Genomic DNA, 26,292 nt, shown 5'->3' with positions numbered 1-26,292 from the left:
CAGCCTCTGCAGCAATGCTGGCAGCACTCATACATCTATTTCCCAAAGCCAACCTCTGGATATGACACTGAGCACGGGCACTCACCTTCTTTGGTTAACTATGGTGGGGCCTGTTCTGAGTGGAACCTCTCCTGTTAAACCACTGTGTGGTCTTGGCCACCGTGCTGCACCTCAGTTTCAGGGTTTTGACAATCTTCTTATACCCTAGACCATCTTTATGTAGAGCAACAATTTGTTTTTTTTTCATGTCCTCAGATAGTTCATTACCATGAGGTGCCACGTAGAACTTACAGTGACCAGTCTGAGAGAGTGAGAGCGAATACACTTGCTCCCCCTTCACACCCAAGACTTCTGACACGAACAGGTCTCATAATACCAGGGAGGGAAAATGACTACTTGGGCCCAATTTGGACATTGTCAGTTAGGGTTGTACTCATTTATGTTGCCAGCGGTTTAGACATTAATGGCTGTGTGTTGCGTTATTTTGAGGGGACAGCACATTTACACTGTTACACAAGCTGTATACTCACTGCTTTCCATTTTAGCCAAATGTCATTTCTTCAGTGTTGTCACATGAAAAGATATACTAAAATATTTATGAAATGTGAGGGGGTGTACTCACTTCTGTGACATACTGTATAGCAGTGGTCCCCAACCTTGGGCCTCCAGATGTTCTTGGACTATAACTCCCAGAAATCCTGGCCAGCAGAGGTGGTGGTGAAGGCTTCTGGGAGTTGTAGTCCAAGAACATCTGGAGGCCCAAGGTTGGGGACCACAGCTGTATAGCACATAATTGGAAAACTTCTAACTGTGGCCCTAGAAAGTGACAATTTGTCCAATGGAGAAAACAGGTGGCAATTAGTGGAACTTGATATTAAAAAGCTTCCTGATGTCTATATTGTAATATATTATGTGGCTGTGCTTTCTGCCCCAGCAGCTCAGCCAGGCAGCTTCTTCTCCAGAAATTTTATTTATGAACACATAATCAGAAAATACATGTTCTCTTTATTTATTCATCCCTTTCCTCAGGGCTTTTCCTTGGATAATTCCACCCCCCCAAAAAAACCCACACATACACACACCCCTGCTCCAGGCCCTCAGGGTTCCAGAACACTCTTGGCTCCAGGGACCTATAGTTATTTATTTTAAGTCTGTATTAATTGCTTTGTGGCCCACCCAAAGTGATGAACAATAAAATAAACACATTATTTTTAAAGCCAGACTTACACCAGTTATTTAAAAAAAATCAAAGACCTTATAGAACAGTGTAACGTTGGCTGCCATCCATAAAATGGAATCATATAACTGAGTCTTGGAGTTAATGATGTAATCTACAAAGGCTCACAATCTAATACATTTGTTAGTCTTAAATGTGTCACAATATATTTGTTTTTATTTTTGCTGGTGCTGATACAGGCAAATGCAACTACTTCTCTGAAGATTGTCCTTTGGGAGAGAGCTCCATAAACGAGGTGCTGCTGTGGAGAAAGCCCTGACTCATAAACTCGATCTTCTAGTCTCCCATGGTAAAGATTCTGGATTCCAGGCAGATCTTGATTCCAGGATACCTAAAACAGATCTTTTAAGTATCTTTAGCATCAGGGTGTTTTGGGTTTTATAGACTTCTGCTTCAAGCTTGGCAATATACGGTATCTTAACTCACCCACCCCGAAATAATATTCTGCTTACCGCAGTTTGCGCTAGCTGAGCATCTGAACATGTCTCAAAAGTAGACCCAGGCAGAGCACATTACAGTAGTCTAATCAGGAGATAATTAAGGCATGGATCATTATGGCCAAATCTATGTAGGGTTACAACTGGAATAATGGCCAAACTGGCTTTTGAGGAGCAGCTGTCTGTCATTCCAGAAGCAATCCCAGATTCCACATCCAACTCCATCTAGAACAGATCATCATCCTATCCCTTGTTAACCAGGAAAATATCTCTTTTTTTCAGATGGAGCCTCAGTTTGTTTACATACTTTCCAAATGTGCCCCACACTCAGATGGCTATTAACAACTTCAACATTCTGCTGAAAGTAGACCAAGGAAAGCAGAACTATGTCCCAGAATGCAAAATTTAAATGGTACGGCAGCTCCTCTGTCCTGTGCTCACCCTCTGACTAGCTAAAGGAAGGAGCAGCTGTGCAGCCCCAGCTCACTTGTTACCTGGAGCAGGGAGCAATGTGCCAACCCCATTGCTGAACTACCCACATTGTGAACCCCTGAAAGCTGGACAGAAAAAGAAAAACCTCCAGCATGGACCACTCCAGAAAGCAGAGGAGGAAGCCTCTGAATCAATGAGCTTGTTCTTCAGATAGTGCCAGTTTCTTTTCTTGAATGCTGATTTTAAGAGAAGGACCTTGGAACTAATGCATACTGGGGAGTAGTCTCTGAGGTTACCTGCACTCTGACCTCAGAGACTGACGAAAGATGATGAATGCATCTGGAGGACTGGGGAAGGCTGTTTTGTGGGATGTGACTACATCCTCAGGTAGATGCTAATGGGAAGAGTGCAGTGGAGGAGTTGATTACCATATTTTTCGCACCATAAGACACACTTTTTTCCCACAAAACAGGGGGGTGGAAAGTCTGTGCGTCTTATGGAGCGAAGAAAACAGATTATATTTTCCCGTTTTCTTCTCCTAAAAAATTGGTGCGTCTTATGGAAAGGTGCGTCTTATGGAGCGAAAAATACGGTACTTTGACCCAAGACCAGTTCACCTAAATAAGATCAGAAGAAAAGATATTTCCATGGCCCCTGTGCCTGAGTATCCAGTGTGGCCGAAAATGATTAGGTAGCTGATTCAACGTGCTAGGTTGAAAATCTCATATATTATTCAATGCTGACATAATGATGAGATCTGAATAGGATGTGGATCCATGAAGCCGTAGGACAAAATTGGAGGATGCATTGACTAACACCAGCAAAAAGCTCTATAGTCCTTATTAACTGGCCTTGCTTGCCACTTCAGAAATCAGTGTATTGCTTGTAAGTAATAATTTCACGAACTTGATATAAATTATAATTGTGAAAATTATAATTTATAATTATAATTTATAATTATTATAATTATAATTATATTTCAACTACCTAGTTCAACTGCATCCCTTTTTTACTGGTATGTCACGGGCCAGCATAGCTCCATGATCTTAGTTCCTTCATTCTAATGATCAGCAAAGCTGTAGCCAGATAGTAAAATTACTGTACAGTATTTAGCTATTTGCACATAAAGTAAGCTAAGCTTTACATGGTGTTTCTATATTTTTGTGAAGTCTGTTTTCCCCTTTGCCTGCTTAACCACTGCAGAACTCCCTTGGGTACACTGGTGAATGGGTACATTTTTCTTTTATTTCTTTTAATAGGGAATAAATGCCAGTTAGATATGCTTTAGCGCAGCTGTCCCTAACCTAGTGCCTTCCAGATGCAACAGACTACAACAACAACCTCCATCATCTATAGTAGACCTGTCCTTAGCAACACTAGCTGGCCATAGGCCCTACTGGCTAGAGAAGGTGATAGGCCCGCCTAGAGGGTGCCAGAATGGGGGGAGATCCATTAATAATTTCACGATTATCATCATTTCGTCACTGAGCTATTTTGTTTTCCTATTCCAGGGCCCAAAGAGATCTCTGCATGTAAAACTGTCTCCATGAATAATATTGCTAGATGAGGGAACTTATTCACAGCAAATAAACTGTTCAGTGATTATGAAATTTACTCTTTCTGACTTGATAGAAGCTGATATTTAAACTATAAAATGCACCTTCTAATGTCTGGTGCCTTTGTTTCTCAAACAGATGAATAGTCTAGTCATCCTTATATTATACTCCATAATTATCAGCAGACAGAAAGCTTCTGAAAACAAACGACATAACGTCTGGCTTGTAGGTTGTCTTACTCTTGAAGCTAATGGAAAATGCAGGAACTGTGTTGAAGACAGGGTGTGGGGGTGTGCAAAAGCAGATCAGATACAGATCGGTTAATATGATAGTTTAGAGAAACGTAAGAAATTACCACTTGGATATTCCTTTTCTTATATCTTTCCTGGTAAACAAAGTGTGGTATAGGTAAAGCTCTAAGCGCCAGGCAGGGCTTTATAAGGAAGCTGTATTTATGTGTAAGGTGCCTGCAATTTAAGAACGTAGAAAGGTCCCTTATTCTAAGTCAGAGCATTTGGTCAATGGGGGCCAACAAAGTCAGCTCTGATGGGTAGCAGCTGCCTGGGGTTTCAGGTCAGCCCCACCTGGAATCCCCTGAAATGTCACGGTGGCCTCCCATTCAGGAAGAAATCACATCAGATCCTGCTTTGCTTCCCAAATCAAACAAGATTGGGTGTGTTCAGAATGATGTGCCGGAGGTCAAGATTTGTCACTAACTCCTCAAGCTACAACATTAGTATAACATTGTACAGTGACAATTGCATAACTCATTAATTGCTACACTGGATAAGCAGCACTGTTTTTCAGATCTGTTTTTTCAGCCTATATTAGCTGGACTGGACTTTGTGAGATCTGTGCCATGGCATACATGGTAATGATCAATACGTAAGGCTCATGTTTGTTGAAGCAGTGTGCTTAACACTTAAAAGAACCTTAAATATAGAAGAAGAAGCCACTCCCTGGCACTGTCTTTGCCCTAACTAGTTACAGGTAACTAATTACTGTATTTGTAACTGGTTACTTCAAACTATATAGCTAGACATCGCACATGGCCTTGAGCACTGCAGATTGACCCACCCCTGACCTATGTGACTGATTGACTTTCAGCTTCTACTGGGCAGGTCACACTGAAATCAATGGCTGTGCACAGCAGCCATTCATTTCAATCAGGGTGGTAGACTATGCTCCATTAAAAACATTATTCTGAACTTTGCATGCTAATCTGTATCAATTAATTACACAGACAGATTGTGTAATGGAAAAATTCTTTCACATCATTTAACTGGTATTATTTTTGATGTCATTGATTACCTATAATTTCTGCATTCTTACAAAAAAGGATGTGAAATCCATTGTCCCATCCATCATCATTTTGTAAAGTTCAATTTTCTCCTACTTTATCTGCTCTCGTCTTAACTAAAGAGGATTAAAATACAGTTTTAATCTCTCCGTTTTTCAGACATTACTCTAAGCCTCTAACATGATCTTTCCCCCCATGAACTCTGCCTTAACACTATTATTTGGGCTGTAAAGAGAAGGGAAGCATTAATAGTATTTCTGTTCTCAGCATTTCTGTTCTGCACTTCTTTCTTGGAGCTTAAATTAATATTTAATCTTCCAAAAAAAATATCCACCTAGATGTGACTCTTGTCATCATGAGCTTACCCTATCATAGTTGGGGTTTTTTGTTTTTAAAGGAATGGCCAGTAAGCAAGGTTGGGCATTGAGATCTAGGGAGACATGAAAAGACATTATCAGTCTATTCCACCTTTTACTTCTGAGAAGCTATTGATGTGGAAAGGAAACAAAGATAGAGGAAACAATAAGAAATCATGGGAAGGTAAAAGCAGATGATGTTCTCATTTCCCCATCAGCCTCTAAATATTCCACGAATGTGGATGTGCAATTACACAAAAAGGTGTTGTCTGGAACCTGCAAGAAAGTAAGATGCAAATATCCAGCATCGCTTTCATGAATGGTGGCAATTCAGCAGGAACCCAAGCACGTGCTTACTAATAGAGACATGAGCTTATACCTCAATGGCAGCAAAGCTATGCTAAAATAATTGTGGTGTACACATAACAGACGTTAATGGGGAGAACTACGGTATATATATTTCTCTTTATGTTGCTAGCCTAGAACTGTCTTTTATTTTTACATGATTTGTGACTGGAAGAAGAAAATTGGGATGTTTTATTCCCTCGTTTTATGATTTGTTTTCATTTTTATGAGTATTGCTATGACCTCTGATCGAGACAAATAAGGTTTTTACATAGTTAGAGCTATAGGCTGTTTCACAGTTTGTCTCGTTGATGTTTTTGATAATGATCAAAGCAACATCCTGTTACATGCATTTTTAAGGGTTTTTTAAAATCAGTTTCTTCATGCTCTTCTGCTAGACAAGTCATTCCTCAAAGAATTTCTAGGCTCTACGAGATCTGACTTACAAATATTCGCAAAGGGTTACCCCCCTCCCATGGCAAAAACAAATTAGTATTTAGGTCATATTTTTAATTGAAATGTAGCTGAGATGCTACATAATTAGAAACAAGCATGTGTGGTGGATTCCAGCAGTTATCCTTTATCGGCTCTTCCCAGGACTGATTACTTAGCGCTTACCTCTGTGAATGAACATGCTATGTGCCATGAATGAAAACAGGATCATTTAACCAAATCTGCTTTTGCAGGATGGTTTTAGAAGAATGTGGTGAGAGAGCTATCAGAAGCAACAACACAAGAGAGTCACTTTTTGGGATTACAGCTCCTTACATGCCCTTTGGCCATGCTAGCTGATAAACTATGGGGTTTATAATACTAAAAATGAACCAAGCTCTGGTTTATATACCAATAACTTAAACCTGAAATGATAAGGCCGTACATGTAGCTCAATATTTTAGAGGAAAAAGGCAGAAAAAAGGCAGTGTCAATTTACCACATTTGAATTACCTTTCTTGGCCACACCAAGTTCCAAGGTGGCAAAATACATTATTTGCATGGTTAATGGTCCCAGATTTAGTCTGTGGCACCTCTGGGTAGGAACAGAGGGCCCAAACCCTGGAGAACTGCAGCCACTCTCAATGTAGACAAATGCTGGCTTCGATGGACTGGACGATGCAATACAAGGCAGATTCTAATGTCCTTGTTTAACTTGAACTACATGCTGATATTTGTTTTGAGGCTTGTTTTGTTTCTCATTATCCTTGTGCTTCATCCCAAGCTGGATCCACTTGATGGCAGGAAATCTTTTATCTTTTTTTTTTTTTTGGCAGTCACAAAATAATTCCTTATTAGTGCTTACCCTGACATCCCCCACAACTTGTGGAATCATCATCAATGTGGTTGGGATTTTTAGCCATTCTATTCTGAAAAAATTAGCAATGAACAGAAAGGTACTTATTTGACTCTAACTTGACTCAGTGAGTTTGACTGGACTGTTACTTCTCCTCTGCAAAAACTCATGAAGGTGATAATAATTAAATTCCCCGTTAGAGATGGTTAGGGTTTTTTTTCTTCAAAAGTACAGTTACCTGGATTTCTTGGTTGTTGTGAACCACAACTGATAAACAGGTTGAAAACCACTTTCTGTTTAGAATGCAGAGCCAACTTGTAGCAAGGATGGTTGTGAGGGCTGCCCGTCATCGATTCAGAAAGATCAGCGAGACTGATGTTTATTTCCTTGGATGGAAAGGCACTCTACAAAAGAAGGCCAATCCCACAGCATGCTGCAAAACTGCAACTCATACTTGATCCCTTCCAAAGAACCACCTGCCACAGATTATTCTTGATGCTGCTTTGAATCAGAAGTCCTCACCAACCATTACTCTGCCTCTTGAATATAAACTTGGCTCTTTTTGCAGGCATGGAGGCAATTTCTCTGTAAAACAATAGATCAGCAGCACTAACCACCTTCTGACAGCTTGTGAATGGGCATAAGCAGCCAGGATAAGAATGGGCAAAGCATACCGTACAGGCCTCCAACAGTGCTTGTGAACAACAATACAAATATACAGAACAAGTGGCAAGGCTGCTGTTTTTCTTTAAAAAACCCCAATAATTATTAAAGACAAGCTCAATTCCGCCCATCCCCCTGTCAACTGCAGTTGTGGGGTTTTTTTATTATCTGAGTCATCTGTGTTCCTTTATCACATGAGGCCATTTACCTGCCAATGGGATACAAGCAGAGAGCTCGGTGCATAGCAATACAGCTATGCTAATATTTTGCAGCAAAGAAAAGAACTGTTGTAGAAGTCATTACAAAACTGTAGAAATAAAAGATTCCTGGAGCATCTTTAAAACTACTGGATTCGGAAACATGCACATTCTTATACATTTCAATTTTTAAATGTAACTTTGTTGTGGCATTCACTTTCGTTAACTAAAACATGATTCAGGAATGGATCTGGAGGTGAATTTAGATGCTGGATTTAATGTTCTTATTTTTTAGTGGTTCTTTAGATGTAACCTATATTTTAGTGCAACATCTACCACCATTATATTTTAACATTTACACAAATGATCAATCAACATTCCCATTTTCCAGGAGTTTCATCTATGCTAATGATCTTGCCTTGACAGTCCAGGGGGAAACCTTTGAATACATGGAACACCAGCTAACCTCTTACTTATATTATAAAAACCACTGGAACCTTTAAAAACACAAGTCTGTGCCTTCCACTTAAAGAAACAGCTCCAAATTAGCTGGGAAGGCAGGCCTTTGATACATTGCCGTATCCAAAATATCTGGATGTCACTTTGGATCAAACCCTGACTTATGAAGAACATTGTCTAAACACTAAACAGAAAGTTGCCACCAGAAATAACATGCTTTGGAAACTAGCAAGGTCAGACCTGAGTGCACATCCACAAACAAGAAGAACGGCTTTGTCCCTGTTCTACTCCACAACAGAATATGTTAGTGCCATTTGGTATGAATTAGCACATGCCAAACAATAAGATGTAGCTCTTAATCATGCAGGATTATTGCTGGTTGTTTGTAACCTACCTCCACTGAAAAAGTCTATTATTTGACTGGCATTGTCTCTCTGGAAATTGAGAGATGCTAGCAAATAATGAATGAAATAAGATAATACAGCATCCGACCCATCCACTTCATGGTCACCAAAATCTCAGGCTGTAAATATTAAACCAGAAGAGGCTAGACTAAATCTGTGGTGAGAAAACACAGCACACCTTGTCAAATGCATGAACACTGAAAAGTGTCTTCCACCAGAACAAAATTTTGTCTGGACCATCTGGAAGTCACCTGACAGACTTTGAAGTAAAGTAAGAAGATCAAAAAATAATCAAATAAAATGGGGCTACTTGGATACAAGACAAACTTTCTGTGAATGTGGAAGAATTCCATCAATGCAGCATTTATGTGCTTTAATGTGCATATAATCTATGCCCCATCATGTTCTCTGCTTTGAGGTTATTAGAGGGGACACAGGATATAAATACCACTGATCAGGACTAACATAAAAATAAAACAACAGAACCAATAGTTTGTTGGATAGCAGAGTCCAAACAAGTTCAAGTAACAGATTTATTCCTCTAGGAAAATTATTTGCACAATTTATAACTGATCTGTATGACAACGGTGAGAGGACGTTTGGTCCTCACATAATAAGATTATCATCAGAAAGGCTGCTCAATCAATCACTTCTCCTTCTCTGTAATATATTTGGCAAGCCAAAGGTTCTGTAATGTATTATGCCTTTGGCTTGCCAGGGGGTTTTGGCAGCAAATAACCACCCAGTAGAAGAAAAAGAAAATCAATGGCAATTTAATAACAGCTTATTTGACAACATGTATGTTGCCTATAAAAAGGAAGACAAATTAAGAAGCCATTTGCTTTTCTGGGAAAGGCAGTTTTACTGCTGTTTGTGTTGCAGAGACAAGCTCTCCTTGGCAAGCATGCAAACACTGCTACAGCTCACCAGTTGATCCATGGCTTCATTACACCTCCAGCAAAAATAACACCAGCACTGTTGCTATAGGCATGAACTTGCATAGCATTCTTAGGCAGATCAGTTTCAGTTGCCTATAAAGAGAAAAATAAACATGCATTTAAAATACATGGGGGTGGGGTATTCTGTGAGGAGAAAACAGTCTAATTGACAGTGTCAGTTACTGGTTTCGGAGGCAGGTTTCCACATAGTTCAAAGATGTAGAAAAAGCAAAGGCGGGCATACTTATGGTGTCTTGTGTTAATATATATATACAGTATTTTAATTGTTTTACCCACCCTTATTTTGAGTTTAAGATAGAAAGTTGCTTGTAATTTTCTTTCTTTTTTGCAACAAAGATATAAATAAATTGCCTTATGAGAGTAACTTAATAAGAAATAACACAGATACCTAGGAATGCCAGAAAGAGGTACAAATGGATCCTAGAGCAAATGAACCATCTCTGGATACAAAAATGATGATATCTAGTCCTACTTGGACACATCATGAGAAGACAGGAGCTTCTGCAAAAGACAGTAATTGCTGGGATAGGTTGAAGATAGCAGAAAAAGGGGAAATGGACTCCCTAAAGAAAACCACAGGCTTGAGTCTACAAGAACTGAGCAAGGCTGTTGAGGGCAGCACATTTTGGAGATATCCCATTCATAGTGTTGCCATAGGTTGGAAGTGATTTGATGACATAACAAATCAACAAAACTTTAGAGAAAGTAGAAAATAATAAATTACTTTTAAAATTTAGTGCCATAAGAGTAATTAACTACATGGGAGTGGGAGGGAGCTAGGTGTTATAACTATAACTAAACATTGTTATGAGAAACTTTTAAAACTTTGGGTTAAACATTCCTTGACAAAGAGAAGTTGACTCCTGCAGCATGAAGATCAAGAGTGCAGGAAGCCTTTCCACTGCCATAGTTTCATCTTTTGTGGGTGGAATGGGTTCACCACACTACAGCCTAGGAAACCACAGACTGCTGAAGAGGTCACAAGAGACCTACATGACCACCTACGCCTGCATCTGTTTACCCCCAGATGCCTTTGATCTTCTCAGAAATTAAGATGAGTTTATGTATGCTTGTGGATTCTTCATTTTGTATTTAGGGAGGGAATTTTTGACTTTTTTCTCCCCCATACAAAAAAAGGACTAGTGTAGTGTAGTGGGTACAGTGATGGACTAGAACTTAGGAGACATGAGTTTCAATACCTGCTTGGCCATGGAAACTCTCTGGGGGAGTGGAACTGGTAAAACCACTCCTTGAGTATCTCACTTACCTTGAAAGCCGTATTAGGGTCACTCTAAGTTGGTTTCTGAGTTGACGGCACATAAGATAACACAAAAAAGACCAGCTTCTCATTTAGCAGCACAGATGGCATTTCACCATATCTGCTGTCTTCAGTGAATTCTGTCTTGACAGCTTTAGTCGAAAAGAGGAGCATGTCAACTCAAGATTGTTGCTAATACCAAAAAGGCATTTTGAGAAATACCCAGAAAAATTGTCTGATAGACCAAAGGAACTATAACAATGCACAGAAAGAGAAAAATAATTTATCTAACGGTGTGATCACACAGGGAAATAGATTACATTTTGGAAGGATCTGCTGCGATCTGCTGGTTCAGCTGCAGGACTAGTACTTTTGGGGGCTGGGCTGGAGTGATTCTCCAGGAAATGGAAGGGTCCATTTAAGGGAGATCACTCCCTGCTAAGCCACCCTTTCTGGTGTGATCAGGCAAGTGCCTTTGCAGACATCTGGTTGCAGCCTTTGTCTTGGATCTAAGAGGCTGACTACATGGGCTGTTAAACCTGCAGTTTAACCTGCTGTTTGGAGCACTGCAGGAACAAGTTGGTGTGCTCTTAAAACAAAGCAAAGCGTGTTGCTTCTATACCTCCCCATAGTACTTAAAGCTCTGTCTCTCTGGGTAGTTTACAATTTCATTATGCAGCCTTCTGATTGCCTCCATCAGCAGCAGCAAGTTGGGTACTCAATTTACTGACCTTGGAAGCATGGAAGGATGGGTCAACCCTAAGCCAGCTACCTGAGCCCAGAATCAAACTCAGATTATGAGCAGCGTCTTCACTGCAGTACTGCAGGTTAGCCACTGTATCATGAGGCTATTAAAGACATCAATCAGATAACAGATTTACTAGAATGCACCAATTTGCTCCCAGAGTGCTCCTATCTGCATCTTTCCGGCTTATGTCAAGGGTCTTCTGCTTTCCTGTGGTGGGTTGGATTGCTTTGAGTTGGATTCATTTCAGTGGGTGTTTGGAACTGATCCAAAGCAAGTCTTCCTCTTTCAATTTGCTGATATCATGAAGTGGTTTAATAAACTACCCACAGTCAAATCCACATCAGTGGCTTTGGCTGCAGGCAGTTTCTTGATTGGCCATTTAAGAGAAGGCAAAAGAACATTTGCTTTTAAAAGAATGGATGCAGTGCATCAGCAATAGTTTACAAACAGTTAAAAAAACCCACACCTTTTCTTTTTTTTCTTTTTTTGTTGCCCTGCCCTCTGTCAAATAGGGGAAGTGATTAATTTGCCAATATCTTGAAGTGACCTGCACGAGCTATTTTTGTGTGAATGGTGAGACTTGATTAGATTATTCTAACTAAGCCAACCATCCCCAAGTGACCCATTTGGACTTTCCCCTGACCTGGATTCCTGGTTTTCATTTTCTTTTTCTTTTCTTCCCCCCCACCCTTTTTAGAATAATAAGTTTCTAGCTCTTAGAGAACCAGACATTGAAGGCAAAAGATCCAGTCATTGCTCTTTACCAAAGAGCATTTGTGTGTATTTAGCTAATTATTATTCTCCCAGAGTTCCTGGATAAATGCTGTAATTTGGGGAAAGGCTAGTTCTAGGTTGTTTGCAGACAAATTAGATAATCCTGCAGATCTGTCTACAAACATAGGAAACAATGAATTCCAAAAGGCAAAGTAATTATTAGCTACATATTTTAAGTATCGTCTGTTTTCTTTTTCTTTTGTCTTACTTAAAGGAAGGAAAAAGCAACTATGGCCATCCCTCTGATGATGAATTGCATCTCTCCTTATCCCTAGCTAGTATAGTCATCATAGTTTCCCATCCTTGATCTGAGGCATGTATTCACAAAAGGCTAAGTTGTACATATGTTTTATTGTTATTATGTGCTATCAAGTCACTGCTGTCTTATGGCAACCCTAGTAAGGTTTTCAAGATACTGTATGTAAAATGCTCAAGGACAGGTTTACCACTGCCACCCCCTACCCCCAATGAGTTTCCATGGCCAAGAAGGAATCTGAACCCAAGATTCTTGAGTCCTAGTCAGACACCCATGTACTACACTGGCTTTCATACAAATTTTCTTGAGGGTAAATTCCAGTAAGTTCCATGGGGCTTACTTCCAGTTAAATGAACCTATGAACTACAGCTCAGATCAATTTTTAATGTGTAATCTAAATTGTGACAATTTTTGCTTGTGTGGTCCCCCTTTCATTAACAGCCCTTATACACACCATAAATAGTACTGAAAAGATTTCTGGTGTTTCTACAGCCAGAATACTTATTTATCTACATGCCAAAGAAATAAATTTAGATAGGTGTGTATAGGAGCCACGCAGAACCATTTAAGCTCCTTTTTACCTGCTGGGTAAGTAAGTCCTGCTGTTTTTTAAATAATGTTTTGACACATCGGTGCTCTCATAAGGCTGCACGGGAAATGTTAGCAGATAGCTGTCACCCTCAAGTAGGCACCTGTCCCAGCCCCAATCATGCACAACACTCCTCTCCCCAGAGTCCCCACCTCCACACCAAGAGCTACTGCAATGTGCTGTTTGTGTGAAGCTGCCTTCGAAAACTTCCCATAAACATCAGTGAGTCCAAAACACAGCTGCTAGGTTACGATCTGGGACCGGGCCAGTCTTTGGGAACATACCTCACCCGTTAAGGACATCAGAGCAGAAGAAAAGCCCTGCAGGATCAGATCAAAGGCTGAGTGGGTCCCACATCCTGTTTCCCACAGTACTCCAGCAGATGCTCCTTGGAAGGCAGTAAGCAGGACCTGGGGACAACAGACCTTTCTTGGTGCTGGTCTCCAGTGACTGTATCCAGAGGCATACTTCATGCTGACCCCAGGTCTAGTATTACACGGCAGGGAGATAATCTTTTCTTGAAGGCAAGCCTTATGGTTAGGCAGTGAGGCAGCCACCCCAGGAAGCAAATGCTGAATCCAATGTCATATACATGCACATCCTCAGAATTAAGGACCTGCATCCCAAAATAAAGAGAGGATACCAGTTTGCATAAAATTATATGCGGCTGTTTATGGCATAGATGCAAAATGACAAATTATTTCGGTAATTTAAAAGAAGTACAAGGAATCACACCATAGAGGGAAAGGCAGGGGTGACCTGGTGATGTATATATCTAATGTTTGTGCTGTCCAGGTGCTGCTAACTGCAGATGGACAGTGTTGAAATCCCTGGTATTCTCCTCTGTGCTTCTCTATCTTTAAGTCATACTTACTGGGCAAGACTTTCAAATGGAGGACACCATCAAAAGGAGGATGGTCTTCCCTAAAAGAGAGCAGGTGGTCCTCAGATCTTTCTGTGGGTGCATCATGTGCGCTAAGTTGCATTCCTTAATCTAGCCTCCTGCCTTCAGGTTTGCTTTAGGACCTTGTCCATCACCAAAGAAAGGAAGGGTCCACTGCTCACCCAGTCAGCTTCTTTTTCTGGAACTGGACTGGTATTAAAATATCTTGGACTTTTCTGTCCCTACTTTCTACACACTATGAATGACTCATGTAACCCTCCCCTAAGAGTGTCTACAGGAATGTTGGGGGGGGAGATGCAGAGCAGCATATTAGCATAATATACAGTATTCACATAATTATGCACCATGAGAGTCAAAGATGGAAGCAGCTTATTCAGTTGAGCAAGTGGCATGCTGCTCTACCCCATGCTTGTCTGCAGCCCTTCCACCCCTGACTATCTCCTGTACCTGTGTGTGTCTGTGTGTGCGCACGTGTGTGTACACATCTGCACGTGTACACACACATGGACATTGACTTCTGTGCTTTCTGCCCTGCCAGCCACAATGGACTATAATTTGTATACTTTAGAGTAATAAATACACTTAGGACGTTGGAGGCAAGCACTCTCTTTGCCCTCCCTGTGGACACCCTTGTTCTCCTCTGGTTTATATTTCCCCTGAAATGTTTATTAATTATTTAACTCAATTTCTGAGCACCATTCAAAGTTCTGTTGATGCCCACCTTTAAAATACAGTGCTGTATGAAGGACTAGCCTCTTCCCACACACAGTTGCCTATGTAAGAGTGTGTAACTTTTCTAACTTTTGGGTGTATTTTTGAGAGGAACTTGCTTTCAAGTTCAACCTATGTTGAGTGAAGAGAGATTCTTCTTAACAGTGTTACTTCATCTCTGATTATCTCCAAAGAATCTTGTCTCATACCTATTCTAAAATGTTTTTAATAATAATAATGTGCTCTCAAGTCAATTCTGACATATGGCAATCCTTTTAAGGGTTTTCCAGGTAAAGTGATTTAGTATTCTCTTCTTCTGGGGTTGCCCTGGGACTGTGCAGCTTGCCCAAGGCCACATAGGCTGATTCTGCTCGCAGAAGACACAGTGGGGAATTGAACCTCCAACTTCTGGCTCTGCAGCCAGATGCCTAAACCGCTGAGCTGTCTTTACAATGAACCAAACTATTTTTTATTCTCTCAATCTCTAAACCAAGTTTTTATCCTGCTGCTCCTACTGTTTCTGCTATTTCTATGCCTCAGAATATTGCCTGATAACTGGGCTTTTATGTTTTCACACCTTTTTTAAAAAGATATTTTGAGCCACACTTGTAATCAATAAAACAGTTTAAAATGTGTTGAAATTGAGCATAAACGACCAATCACAAAAGAGGAACATATTTATATAAGTATTTTAATAAGCACTGAAATCAATGGGACTTACTTTTGAGAAGACCTTTACAGGCATGTACTGTCAGAGTCACTGTGACACAGTTTCAGAGAAGGGCAGTTTTTTAAAAGTGTGTGCATTTGTTTTGAAACAATGGGGTTCATTTGGCAAACCTTCCTTTCTTCCTTTTCCCTCCTTCCTTCCTTTCTTTCATGTGCAGCCAGATATAAAAAGTACAACTCGAAAATAAATGCATAAATAAAAAAGCAAGCAGATAGTTCAAAAATTCCAGCCAAGCAAAGGTGTTTTTATGTTAGTGATTCTTTAAAAAGGATTAATAGCAATGTGAAAAATAAATTGTCCAAGTTCCCTAGTACCTCAGAGTTTGATGAAGTATACCTGTTTCTCTTCCGCCGCCACCCCACCTCCGACCCCGTCAAGGTTATTCTTTATTGCTACTCTCCCCAGACTGTTTTCCAGAGCTGTATTTAGGATGGAGTGACTGGGACTTAGACCCAATGTGCCAAACTCAACGGGCAAACACATTTCCTGCTAGAAGGGCATGAACCCACCTACCTCAAGTACATACATTACCAAAATCCTGCTGCACTGCTAAGCAAAATACATCATTTTTGACTCAAGTTTCACCAACAGTAAAGTGCCTTGTGACAGTCCTGGTGTTCAGCAGTATTTAATAGCTAAAGCAATGGTTGATCTTCCAAGAAATGATCCCTTTGTCTTATCTGATGAGTGAGCTAGAAGCAACGCAATCTGGAGTCACTGTTTTGGAGGTTTAAAAACCCAGCAACAAACTTCTGTCAATAAAGAGATGCATTTCAATATGCATCACGAAAATAGGCAGGCATTGCTGCATTTTTTGTTTGATTCTTTTTTGTTTGTTTTTGAAAATCTACTTTGTTGTCACCCTTTGGATCAGGCTCAGGGTACAAAAGTCTGCTGGCTGTAGAAGGAAAAGGATCCACATCAGTAGCCTTTAGGGCTGTGCAGTAGCTGGCATAATGTGGGATCTGGACCACCAGTCAACTTGCATAGAGCCTGTGCAATTCTTGCTTGAATCCAAAGCAGACTGATGTAAACCAACTCTTTCAGAACTAATGAAGGTGACAGCTGTGCTGATCAATGGTTAGGCAGAAACTTCCTTACACATAGCAATATCTATTGGGGATATAAATTAGAGATGGGGGTATTTGTATACGAATATCCCTGCACAGGTGGTGTTAATGAGGGTCCAGCCCCATGGGGCCAGACAGTCCACTCACCAATCTGCTGCAGACATAGATGGTGTGATTCTACCAATGGCTCCACAGCACGCAATCCACTTGCCACTCTTTGTCCTTCCGCCTCCTGCCAGGAGTGACGAGTGGATTGTACATTGTGGAGCCATTGGTAGAATCGCGCCATCTGCATCCATGACAGATTGGTGAGTGGACTGTCCAGCCTGATGGGGCTGGACCCTCATTAATGCTACCTGTGCAGGAATATTCATATACGTATACAAATACCCCCATCTCTAATATAAATCCTTGCCTGTCTCATCTTCTTCTTGGAGAATGAGGAACTGCAAATTGTTGCCCCATGAGAAGGTCAGATATTCTATTGCACTCTCAGCAAGTAAGAGAAAGAGAACATTTTTGCTCTAATTAAGCAAACTGCACCAAAATTTGCTTCAATGCGACAGTATAACTTCTAGGAAATGATTATGGCTGCTGCTTTGTTGCCTTGTTTTTAAGGATTAGCAATCTTTGCATCTTTCAAAATAATCTGCTAATGGTTCTGTGTTTCCTGGGCTAATAGCTTTGCTTCTCAAAGGAAAAGGACTCCAATTTTATGAAGAGGTGGTGTTTGCATATTGTGCATAATTAAGAATAACCCTCCTCATCTGTCTCATGCCTGGAGACGAGGAGTCTTATAGGAACTGAAAATTCCTCAACCAAGGTGTCTTATTGTGTTGAAACCAGAACATGGAAGTGACTGGTTAAATTAGTGGGGTTACTTGTAACTAGTTACTTTTTGATAACAATTTCTGTAATGAATAATTCAAATCCAGGTGTGATTAGTAACAACTAATTAATATCAGAAGTTAATTTTCAAAAGCATTGTAAGACGCATTTTGAAAGGAAGTTTTCAAATTTTCTTTCATTCTTCTATTAGTCCCAAGTGGCAAAAGAAAATTCTCTTTGGTTCTGTCTCTTGTATTTTTATCTATATTTCCACAATTCAATATCAGAATAGGCCACTAGCAGGGACCAAATAATATTTCACTGTATTTTTCTGGCCTAAAAATGAGGCTAATGCAATGTGTTAACAGCACACGACACAACAAATTATGCAATTGGTTAATTATATCAGTAACAAGAAGAAATGAGAAACGTAACATGTTCCTTTTAAAATATAACAGCTGTGGCCAAAATGGCCTCAATCCACAGGAACAAATAATTCAATAAATATTTTTTCTACCTCATTAAGTTATCTACCTTCTTTGCTACATTTCATACCTCTGAATTGGAGTGAGTGTTTACACAGGTATACACTGTTTCTTTAGTAGCTGTGGATATGGGTTTGGTTAAGTGGGTGGGTGTGCTGGGAAAAACTGATAAATACACCATTGAGTCGTGCTGCTTGCAGTGTATTCTTTCTGTGTTGGCCTGAGGTACTTTAATACAAGTCTTAATCAAACCTCATAAAAGAATAGGAGATGAAACTGGTACATTGTGTCCCCATAGGCTAAACACGTGGCAGGATATTACTAAAAACATGGCAGCCAGCAACCGTTACAACATATTAAAGCCACTTTATTACTCCTGAGTTGCTCAAACCAATAACAGAAAATAACAGAGAGGAGATCGGGTAATTGGAAGCACTGCAGTTAATATAAAGGCTTTGCTTTTATATTAGAGAAAGGCATTATGAACTCTCTCTGGAAACATAAACAAGAGCACTCTAGCTACTGTGCACATGTTCCATTTATTTATTTATTTATTTATTTATTTATTTATTTATTTATTTATTTAGTCATTTATTGTTTCAGTTTCATGTACTGCACCCGACAGTGCCACAGCACTACTATGGGAGTTTCACATGAATTAGACAAATAGTTAATATGATAAAACCATAACATTTGACCATGTGAAAACAGAGGGTGCTGGAGTGTTAATAAAATTAGTGCTTGAAAGTTTTTTTTTTAATGGGAAATCCCCCACCCCCAACAGCATGGTTATGAGCTCTGATTAGATCACATATCTTGCTACAGACATGTCCATATGTGGACACAGACAGACATTCTTATTTAACAAATGGGAAAAATAATCCTCTTTTACTTTACGTTCTGGTGCCCTGTATTCAGAAAGCGGGGAGGAGGACGACTCAAATCGAACATGCAGAGGCTTGGAATCAGATTAAAGAGTGTCTCTGTTGTCATGATGCCAAAACAGGTGGTGTGAGGCTGGCTGCCAGATCTGATCCCACCCTGATCACTGGCACAGGCAGAAGCCATCAATGAACACTTTTAGACTAGACAGAAGACAGTAAACAAAGAGCAAACACATGAGGATGCAGTTGCCAGATGTATATGTTTCTGGTATAAGGGAACCCAAAAGGGCATTAGCTGGGGAAGAGCTGTAGTTCTCTAAATTAATGTTTTGCATTAACAGGGCCCCAGAATCTCTCTCCCACCATCAATTGGTAGGGCTGTGAAGGACCCTTGTCTGGAGATATTGAGGCAGGTAGACTAACCAAACTATGCAAGTTACCAGCTTTGCAATTAGAAATTGATAGCATGCTTTACCTTTGGGAATATAATTGCTTCAAAGCTCTGTGCCTGAGCAATTAGAGTTGCAAAAGAAGACCATGTTTTTCTCCCAAAGACTAATTGCAAAGCAAATGCCAGCTAATTTGCAACATGCAGTGGTAAGAAAAACTTGTGTGAAAATCTTTTCCTTTTTAAAGCAGCTCTATCTTTAATGGTATACAACCTGAGTCACTTAGCTTGACCATCAGTGTAAACCAGCTTCCTGCTTTCAGACAAAAACAGCTGCTTTCCTGTCCGCCCTCACCAAACCAGAAGATTCACTTAAAGGAGCAGCGGAAGCCTTTGAGGAGGCAATGGGGTGACACCAGCAAGCCCTACACCTTAGTGGCAAGTGTGCCAGACAGGCCATTCAACAGAATGAATGAACGGAATTTATTACAGTCAAAGACCAGCACCAAACAAATTGGTGCACATTCAATAAATAGCCAAACATTCAGAGGCTGCATTAAGGGACTAGGAATAGACATGTTGCTGCAGGAGGCACAGGACAAAACAATGTTCTTCCCAGCCCCTCCACCACCACCATTCCACATACCAAAGTCCAGTAAGCTAGCAGTTGGCATTTACTTGCATCTTGCACATAAGGTAGCATTTCCCATTGCCCCTGAGGGCCATAGGTGAGCTTAGCGGGCAAGGATGGCCTTTGGGATAAACACAGCTCTCTCTTACAGTACAGTGAGGTCTTGACTTGAGAACTTAATCCGTATTAGAAGGCGGTTCTCAAGTCAAAAAGTCTGTAGGTCAAGTCTCCATTGACCTACAGTGCATTGAAAACCGATTAATCCCGTAACAGGCCGTTTTTGTTCCATTTTGGGTTTTTTCTGGTCTGTAAGTCAATTCTCAGGCTGCAAGTCAAACCTAAATTTTGCGGCCAGAGAAGTCTGTAACTCAAAAAGTCTGTAAGTCAAGCCGTCTGTAAGTCAAGGGTCCACTTATCTTGTTACTGGTCTGCACTCTCCAGCACCTGCCACTTAAGGCAGGTGCCTCAATCTGCATCATGGAAAGGCCAGCCCTGGGCCCTCAACACAAGGAAGAATTTTGGCCCAAGTGAAGGAGCCTTATGTGCTTACTTCAGAATGCACTTAGGTCCTCTTGACACAACCACTAAATACGCAAGCCCTGAAGGAAGCAGCTAGTTCAGGCACTGTCAGTAAGAGTAACTCCCTCCCTGTAGTTCTGTCCAAGTTCCCAGTAAGCAGCACACAGACATTCAGGTCCTTTGGAGTTGGGCATTTATTACAATAGTAACCTGCTGGGTTGTTTAGAGTAGGCTATATCTGATTTTTATATGCATTTAAAAATCTGTTTATATGACCTTATACCAGAGGGTCTTACACTGCATCCTGCTGCAAAATTTAAATAGTTCTTATCTACAATGAATTTACATGATGCTACGAAGCAATTAAAAAAGCCTTATGAAGTCTACTAATTATACACCCATTTAGAAACTGCACATTTTCTTCAAGCTGAGGAGATAACATCTGAAACTTTTCTGCCAGCGAATCTTGTTACTAAATATCAAAACAAGATATTTTCTACAAAAGATGTCTGTGACATCTTCCAGCACTGGGAATTACTGGGGGTGGCAGAGCAAAGGAGGACAATAGGAAATCAGGCTCTTGGCTCACCTTGACAGCTATTGTCTGTAACAACCGACAGAGATCTCCAGTATTTCAGGCAGGCCACTTTCCTGATCCAACTGGGAGATGTGGAGGTTTGAATCTGTGACTTTTCCTACATGCAAAGGGCATGCTTTATCACCAAATGCAGCCTGTCTCATAATTATAGTCAAGCAGCTTCATTTTTAGCCAGATCTAGGCTCGGTTAAGCTGATTTCTGATTGTATTTTGTACTACATTCGGCTGGTGTTCGCAAAACTTGCTTGCTTGTATCCAGTCTTTTCAGCTATATCTTACCACCACTGAATACTATTGAAGATGGTTTGCCTGGCTGGGCCTCCAAATTGGCATCAAGATTCACTTACATAAATATAGTAGTCATGGGTGAATTCCTCTTGCTGAGTTGGAGATTTGTCTCAGCAACTTAAAGGAAAGAAAGAAAATGCTTAATATTTTTATCTCACTTTGAAGCCAGTGATCAATATCAAAAATTGTCTCTGTCTTCCATGGGTCCTCAGCTCCATCCTACCCATGAGACCTTGTAGCGAAAGAAGTGGGAAGTTTTGCTGGAAGCTTCCTTCCTTTTTTGGCATGCTTTGAAATGCAACTACAGGAACATCTCAAATGTCAAGACTCCTAATAAATAAAGGGTCACACTAGAGGAGCATGCGTATTCCCTACTATTAACCTATTACGCCCCTGCAATGGGATTTTCTCAGATGTGTGCACAAACAGAAGAAGACTATACTCACATATGCCTAATTTTAAAATGCCGCAAGAATCTTGCTTTTGCTGCAACAAACTTAAGGCAGCTTCTCTCCTAGACATTTCTGGAAAAATCATATAATCCACCTCCATATCCATATAAGAACCACCCAGAGACTCACACAGTAAATATGAGTAAGTACTTGCTTGGTTAAGCATGACTTAAAGTGTTTAGAATCTACGTACTGAGGGCTTACCAAGCCTGTTTATTTACACAACTAATGCAAACTAATTCAGACACTTAGACTTGAACCCTGAAAGTGGTGAATGCAAGCTGGCTTAAAAGCTTTTTCACTCTGCCATGCTAATCAGAATATTTTAAAACTGGAAATAAACATTAATTTCATTTCCCAGAAATTTAAGTGATCTGTCTCAGTTATGGAAACAAGTCTCCATAAGAAAGAAAAGAAAAGAAAAGAAAAAAAAAGGAGTGGGGGAATAAGAACTCTATCCATTTCTCCTGGGGAAGTCACAAGCAGGGCAAAACTTCTTTTACAAAAGAGATGACAGTTGTTTATATTTTCATATGGAAGAATCCAGCCAGTCGGCAAGTTTATTTTTAGTACAGATAAACTTGACTACTTGCCTCTTCTCTCTGGACATAAAAATGATTAACCACCAAGAGGATGCTGTCTGATCTCTAGAAAGGGAGGGAGACTTTTGGAACCTAAGGAGTATTGTTGCTTGCTTTCTTCCTTAAGTGACTGATTTTACCCATATAGTATATTTTGTTGATAATGACATAAGTTAATTGTACAGAACTTTTAAAGGGGGAAAAACCAGGCCTGTAGTAGTATACATAACACATCAACACTGAGATTTGTGGATGTTGTTCAGCTCTCATCGAATGCCAACACTGGCAAAGAGAGAGATCATAAATAAACGTGACAGGAGAATTTTTGCCTTTGGCCTTCTGACAACTGTAGATGTTATTCCACAAGTTTCAAGAGCTGTGTGTAAGGGTTGCCTCAGTGTGAACTGGACAGAAGTGGTATGAAGGATTCTAAATATTTAGAGAATTAGTCGTTGCTTCAGAGCTGCTGTTGCTGGAGCTTCTGTGGAGTCAGAGCCAGAGCTAGGCAGGGTGAGACAATCACCTGAAGCACCAGGTACTGGGAGGAGAGAGTGGTCTGCCATACACAGGCTGATGATTTCAATGGTGGCGGCGGCAACGACTGACCTCCTGCTGGTGAAAAAAGAATGTGCCACTCCAGGCAGCTTTTCAACATGAAATGGGATGGGTCACTGTAAGACCGGAGGCAAGAACACTACCACTTTTGCCGGGGTGCCATCCCTTCCTCTCACCCTGGAGAAGGAGATTCAGATGGTACCTGCCTCCCTTCTTAGCCCCTCCAGAGCTGCTAGAGACAGGTTTTGGAAGAGTAGAGGAAGGGATACAGTTAAGAGAACCAGGGAAGAAACAGCGGGAATAGAGTGGAAGCCCAGGCAGGAGATAGAGGTTAGGAGTGGGTCTGGATGCAGGATCCGTGGACTGGTGCCTGGCAGAGGCTCCAAGTTCCGAAGGAAGAGGTGGACTACCGGAGGCGGAGAGAGATACCACCTAGACCCTCATATCGGGGAGAGGCTGAAGCTAGAGAGTGGAGGCGGAGGTTAAGAGAAGAGAAGGAAACAGTGGAAAGGGAAAACGTGAAAGGTTGGAAGGAGAGCGAGGGAAATGCAGAGGAAGGGGTACCCGGAAGACCCTGGCAGATCATTACACCCACCTGGGACGCCTCCTGGTTGGATGCCCGGGATGATGACACGATCCCCTTACTGGAAGGAGAGGCAGGACAGGTATTGACTCAGGACATTTCTCTGGACTGGCTGGGACCATGGAACTCAGGAGGGGAAAACTCCTTCAGAACGGAAGATTGGAAACCCCTTACCAACCCATTGTTGGAAGGAGACAAACATTGGACTGGTTTCGCTAATACTGTTTTTTTGTTAAATACACCAATAAATGTTATACCCGTTTCAAAACTACGGAAATCCGTTGATTTATGTGAAGAAAAGCAGGAGCCAGAGTTTGGACCCTCACAGTCACAGCTCACTTTTTTTTTGCCTCAGACAGCAGAATGTTGAGAACTGATTCATGTATAACTCAAAAAATATGGATTTCAACCCCATGATATGATGCTCATCAACATTCTCATCCAGAACCAGTATGGCAACATCTTCAAGAGGCTGATTAACCTTGTTGGGTCAGAATAGTCTCAGCAACACTGTTAACGCCCATGTTGCCTGGAATATTTATTTGTAAACCTTAAATATTTATAAAACAAATGAGTCCATCAGCAGTTCCTTAGTTTGCACATGGTAGAGCCTGAAAAAGTTACCTATTTGGACTACAGCTTCCAGAATCCTCTATCTGTGCTACCTTGATGAGGGACAGACTTAATGATCCATAGGGTCCCTTTCAGCTCTGCAGTTCTAATATACAGTATATGTTAGAAAAGGACTGGTCTTGTCTAGTTGAAAACAAACATACAGTCATGCCCCGCTTTACAATTGCCCTGCATTACGACGAAATTGCATTACAACGTTTTTGCAATCGCAAAATGATGGTCTGAATAGGGGGGTTTTGCTTTGTGATGATCGGTTCCCTTTTTCGAGAACCGATTCTTCGCAAAACGACGATTTTCGGACAGATGATCGGCGGTTTCAAAATGGCCACCAGGTAAATAAAATGGCTCCCCGCTGTTTTCTGGGACAGGTTCCTCACTGCACAGGCACCGAAAATGGGCACCCTATGGAGGATCTTCACTGGACGGTGAGTTTCCAGCCCATTGGAACGCACTGAAGGGCTTTCAATGTGTTTCAATGGGCTTTTTATTTTCGCATTATAACATTTTCATTCTACAACGATTTCACTGGAACGAATTAACGTTGTAATGCGAGGCACCACTGTACAGGTGTACTGTATATACATATACCTGTAAAGTCCACATCCTCAGATTTCTTCCTTCCTTCATGTTTGTTTGTTTTCAACTGGACAAGAACAGTCCTTTTCTTCACATCTCTTTCAAAAATGGGAAGAAATACTATTTGCATAAAATACATGCTTGTACATATGTCAAAAATTCTGTTCATTGCTTTAATGTAGTCGCTACATTGACCATAGTGGGTTTATGCACATTTGAAAAGTTTACCTTTCCCTATGCTCACTCTATAAATGTGGACACATTTTTCTAAACATGTCTATGGCTGTTTGTCAGTGTGAAAACTGTCCCGTGGGGAATTTGGGCACTGTGAAATGAGATCAGTTTGCTAAGCCTAGAACTGAAAACTGATCCATAGGATAGAAAGGGAAGACACAATCTGGAGGCCATCCTAAGAATATTTACTCAAAAACAAGACTGCTATCCAAATATCTTTACTTGGGAGGAAGTGCCATTAGAAGGTAGCACTAACAACATAGTAGCTGAGCACCTATTGACCAAAAAATGTGGGGTTTCAAAGCAAGTTTTCCAAGAGCAAAAGGACAGATAAGGAAGTAGCACTTATCCCTAAAGATATATTAGGTAATAGCCATACCAGTTGTAGGATACTGGGTACTGCATTCTAAAAGAAAAGGGGAAAAAACCTCTCTAAGATCTGAGTGTATAATCACATACAGTATTTCATATTCTGTGCTTCACAGTTTTCAAAAATCTGCCAGAATTATTAATAGTGCAAACACTCAAATCTGAGGAAACAGTTTTGTGGTCTATTAGCTTTTACACTTGTCAGTGAGCGTTTCCTTGGAAATTCACTGTGAAAAGCAATAACTGATCATTGCAAGCACACATAGCATTTCACCTGCTACTCCCTATTATCATCTCCTTGGTTAAACTGAAACAGATTAGCCTGGTGGACAATATTGCATTACAGCCATTTTATGATAAGCTGCCGTGGAAACTCAAACTCTTGTTCCCCATTATTTTACTGCTCTGGGCCCATGAATGATGTTGATGTTGTGCCTATGTTTGCAGATTGCATGGCCATTGTGTTTACAGGAAGCATGCCAAGAATTCATTAGACTGTCTTTTGACATATTGGCTTTGACACACCAGAGGTTCAATGTGCCCAGAGCCCAACCTGATACTGAAAAGGAAATTACAAGCTTGTGATATAGTCTGATTGGGCAGGTTATGATCAATGAGTGCATCTAATGCATTAACATTTTGAGAATCCACAGCAACTATTCTGACATCTTGTTTTTCCCTCTAGATTTTATGTAATATGGGGGGAAGCTATAGTAACCCTTTGTAGCGATCACTCTGCCTTGGCTCAGGTAGAAGATTATTGGCATGTACCAATGAGAGCTCTTGGGAGGCGGAGCCAGAGAAACTAGAAGGGAGGGGTGAGTCAGAGTCTAGGGAGTTCAGTCAAGTGATAGAGTTGGGAGAAGGAGTTTGGGGGTTTGAGGCAGAGAGAGTGTTTAAGGAGCGATTAGTCAGAGTGTGGCCTGTATTAATTAAGATAGAAGAGGTTAAAGTAAAATACTGAAACTTTGTGTAACTTCAAGAATGTGAGGTGAACTTGTTATCAATAAGCCTC

General features: G+C 40.7%; 2 long non-coding RNA genes across 2 annotated transcripts in view; one reads left to right on the top strand and one right to left on the bottom strand.

Annotated features, from left to right (window-relative positions):
* LOC110072804 (uncharacterized) overlaps nt 1–26,292 on the top strand; it is an 85,621-nt gene that overhangs the window by 32,191 nt on the left and 27,138 nt on the right. The gene's annotated exons all lie outside the window — the stretch shown is intronic.
* LOC144589648 (uncharacterized) lies at nt 1,386–25,158 on the bottom strand. Its single transcript, XR_013545895.1, has 2 exons — nt 6,609–25,158; nt 1,386–1,568 (listed from the first exon to the last, which is right to left on the bottom strand). It is a non-coding gene; the product is annotated as an uncharacterized LOC144589648 (long non-coding RNA).

The sequence above is a fragment of the Pogona vitticeps genome, chromosome 5, assembly GCF_051106095.1.
Source record: "Pogona vitticeps strain Pit_001003342236 chromosome 5, PviZW2.1, whole genome shotgun sequence".
Taxonomy (NCBI): domain Eukaryota; kingdom Metazoa; phylum Chordata; class Lepidosauria; order Squamata; family Agamidae; genus Pogona; species Pogona vitticeps.
Note: the sequence above shows the minus strand (reverse complement) of the source record. Positions and strands in the feature narration are given on the sequence as shown.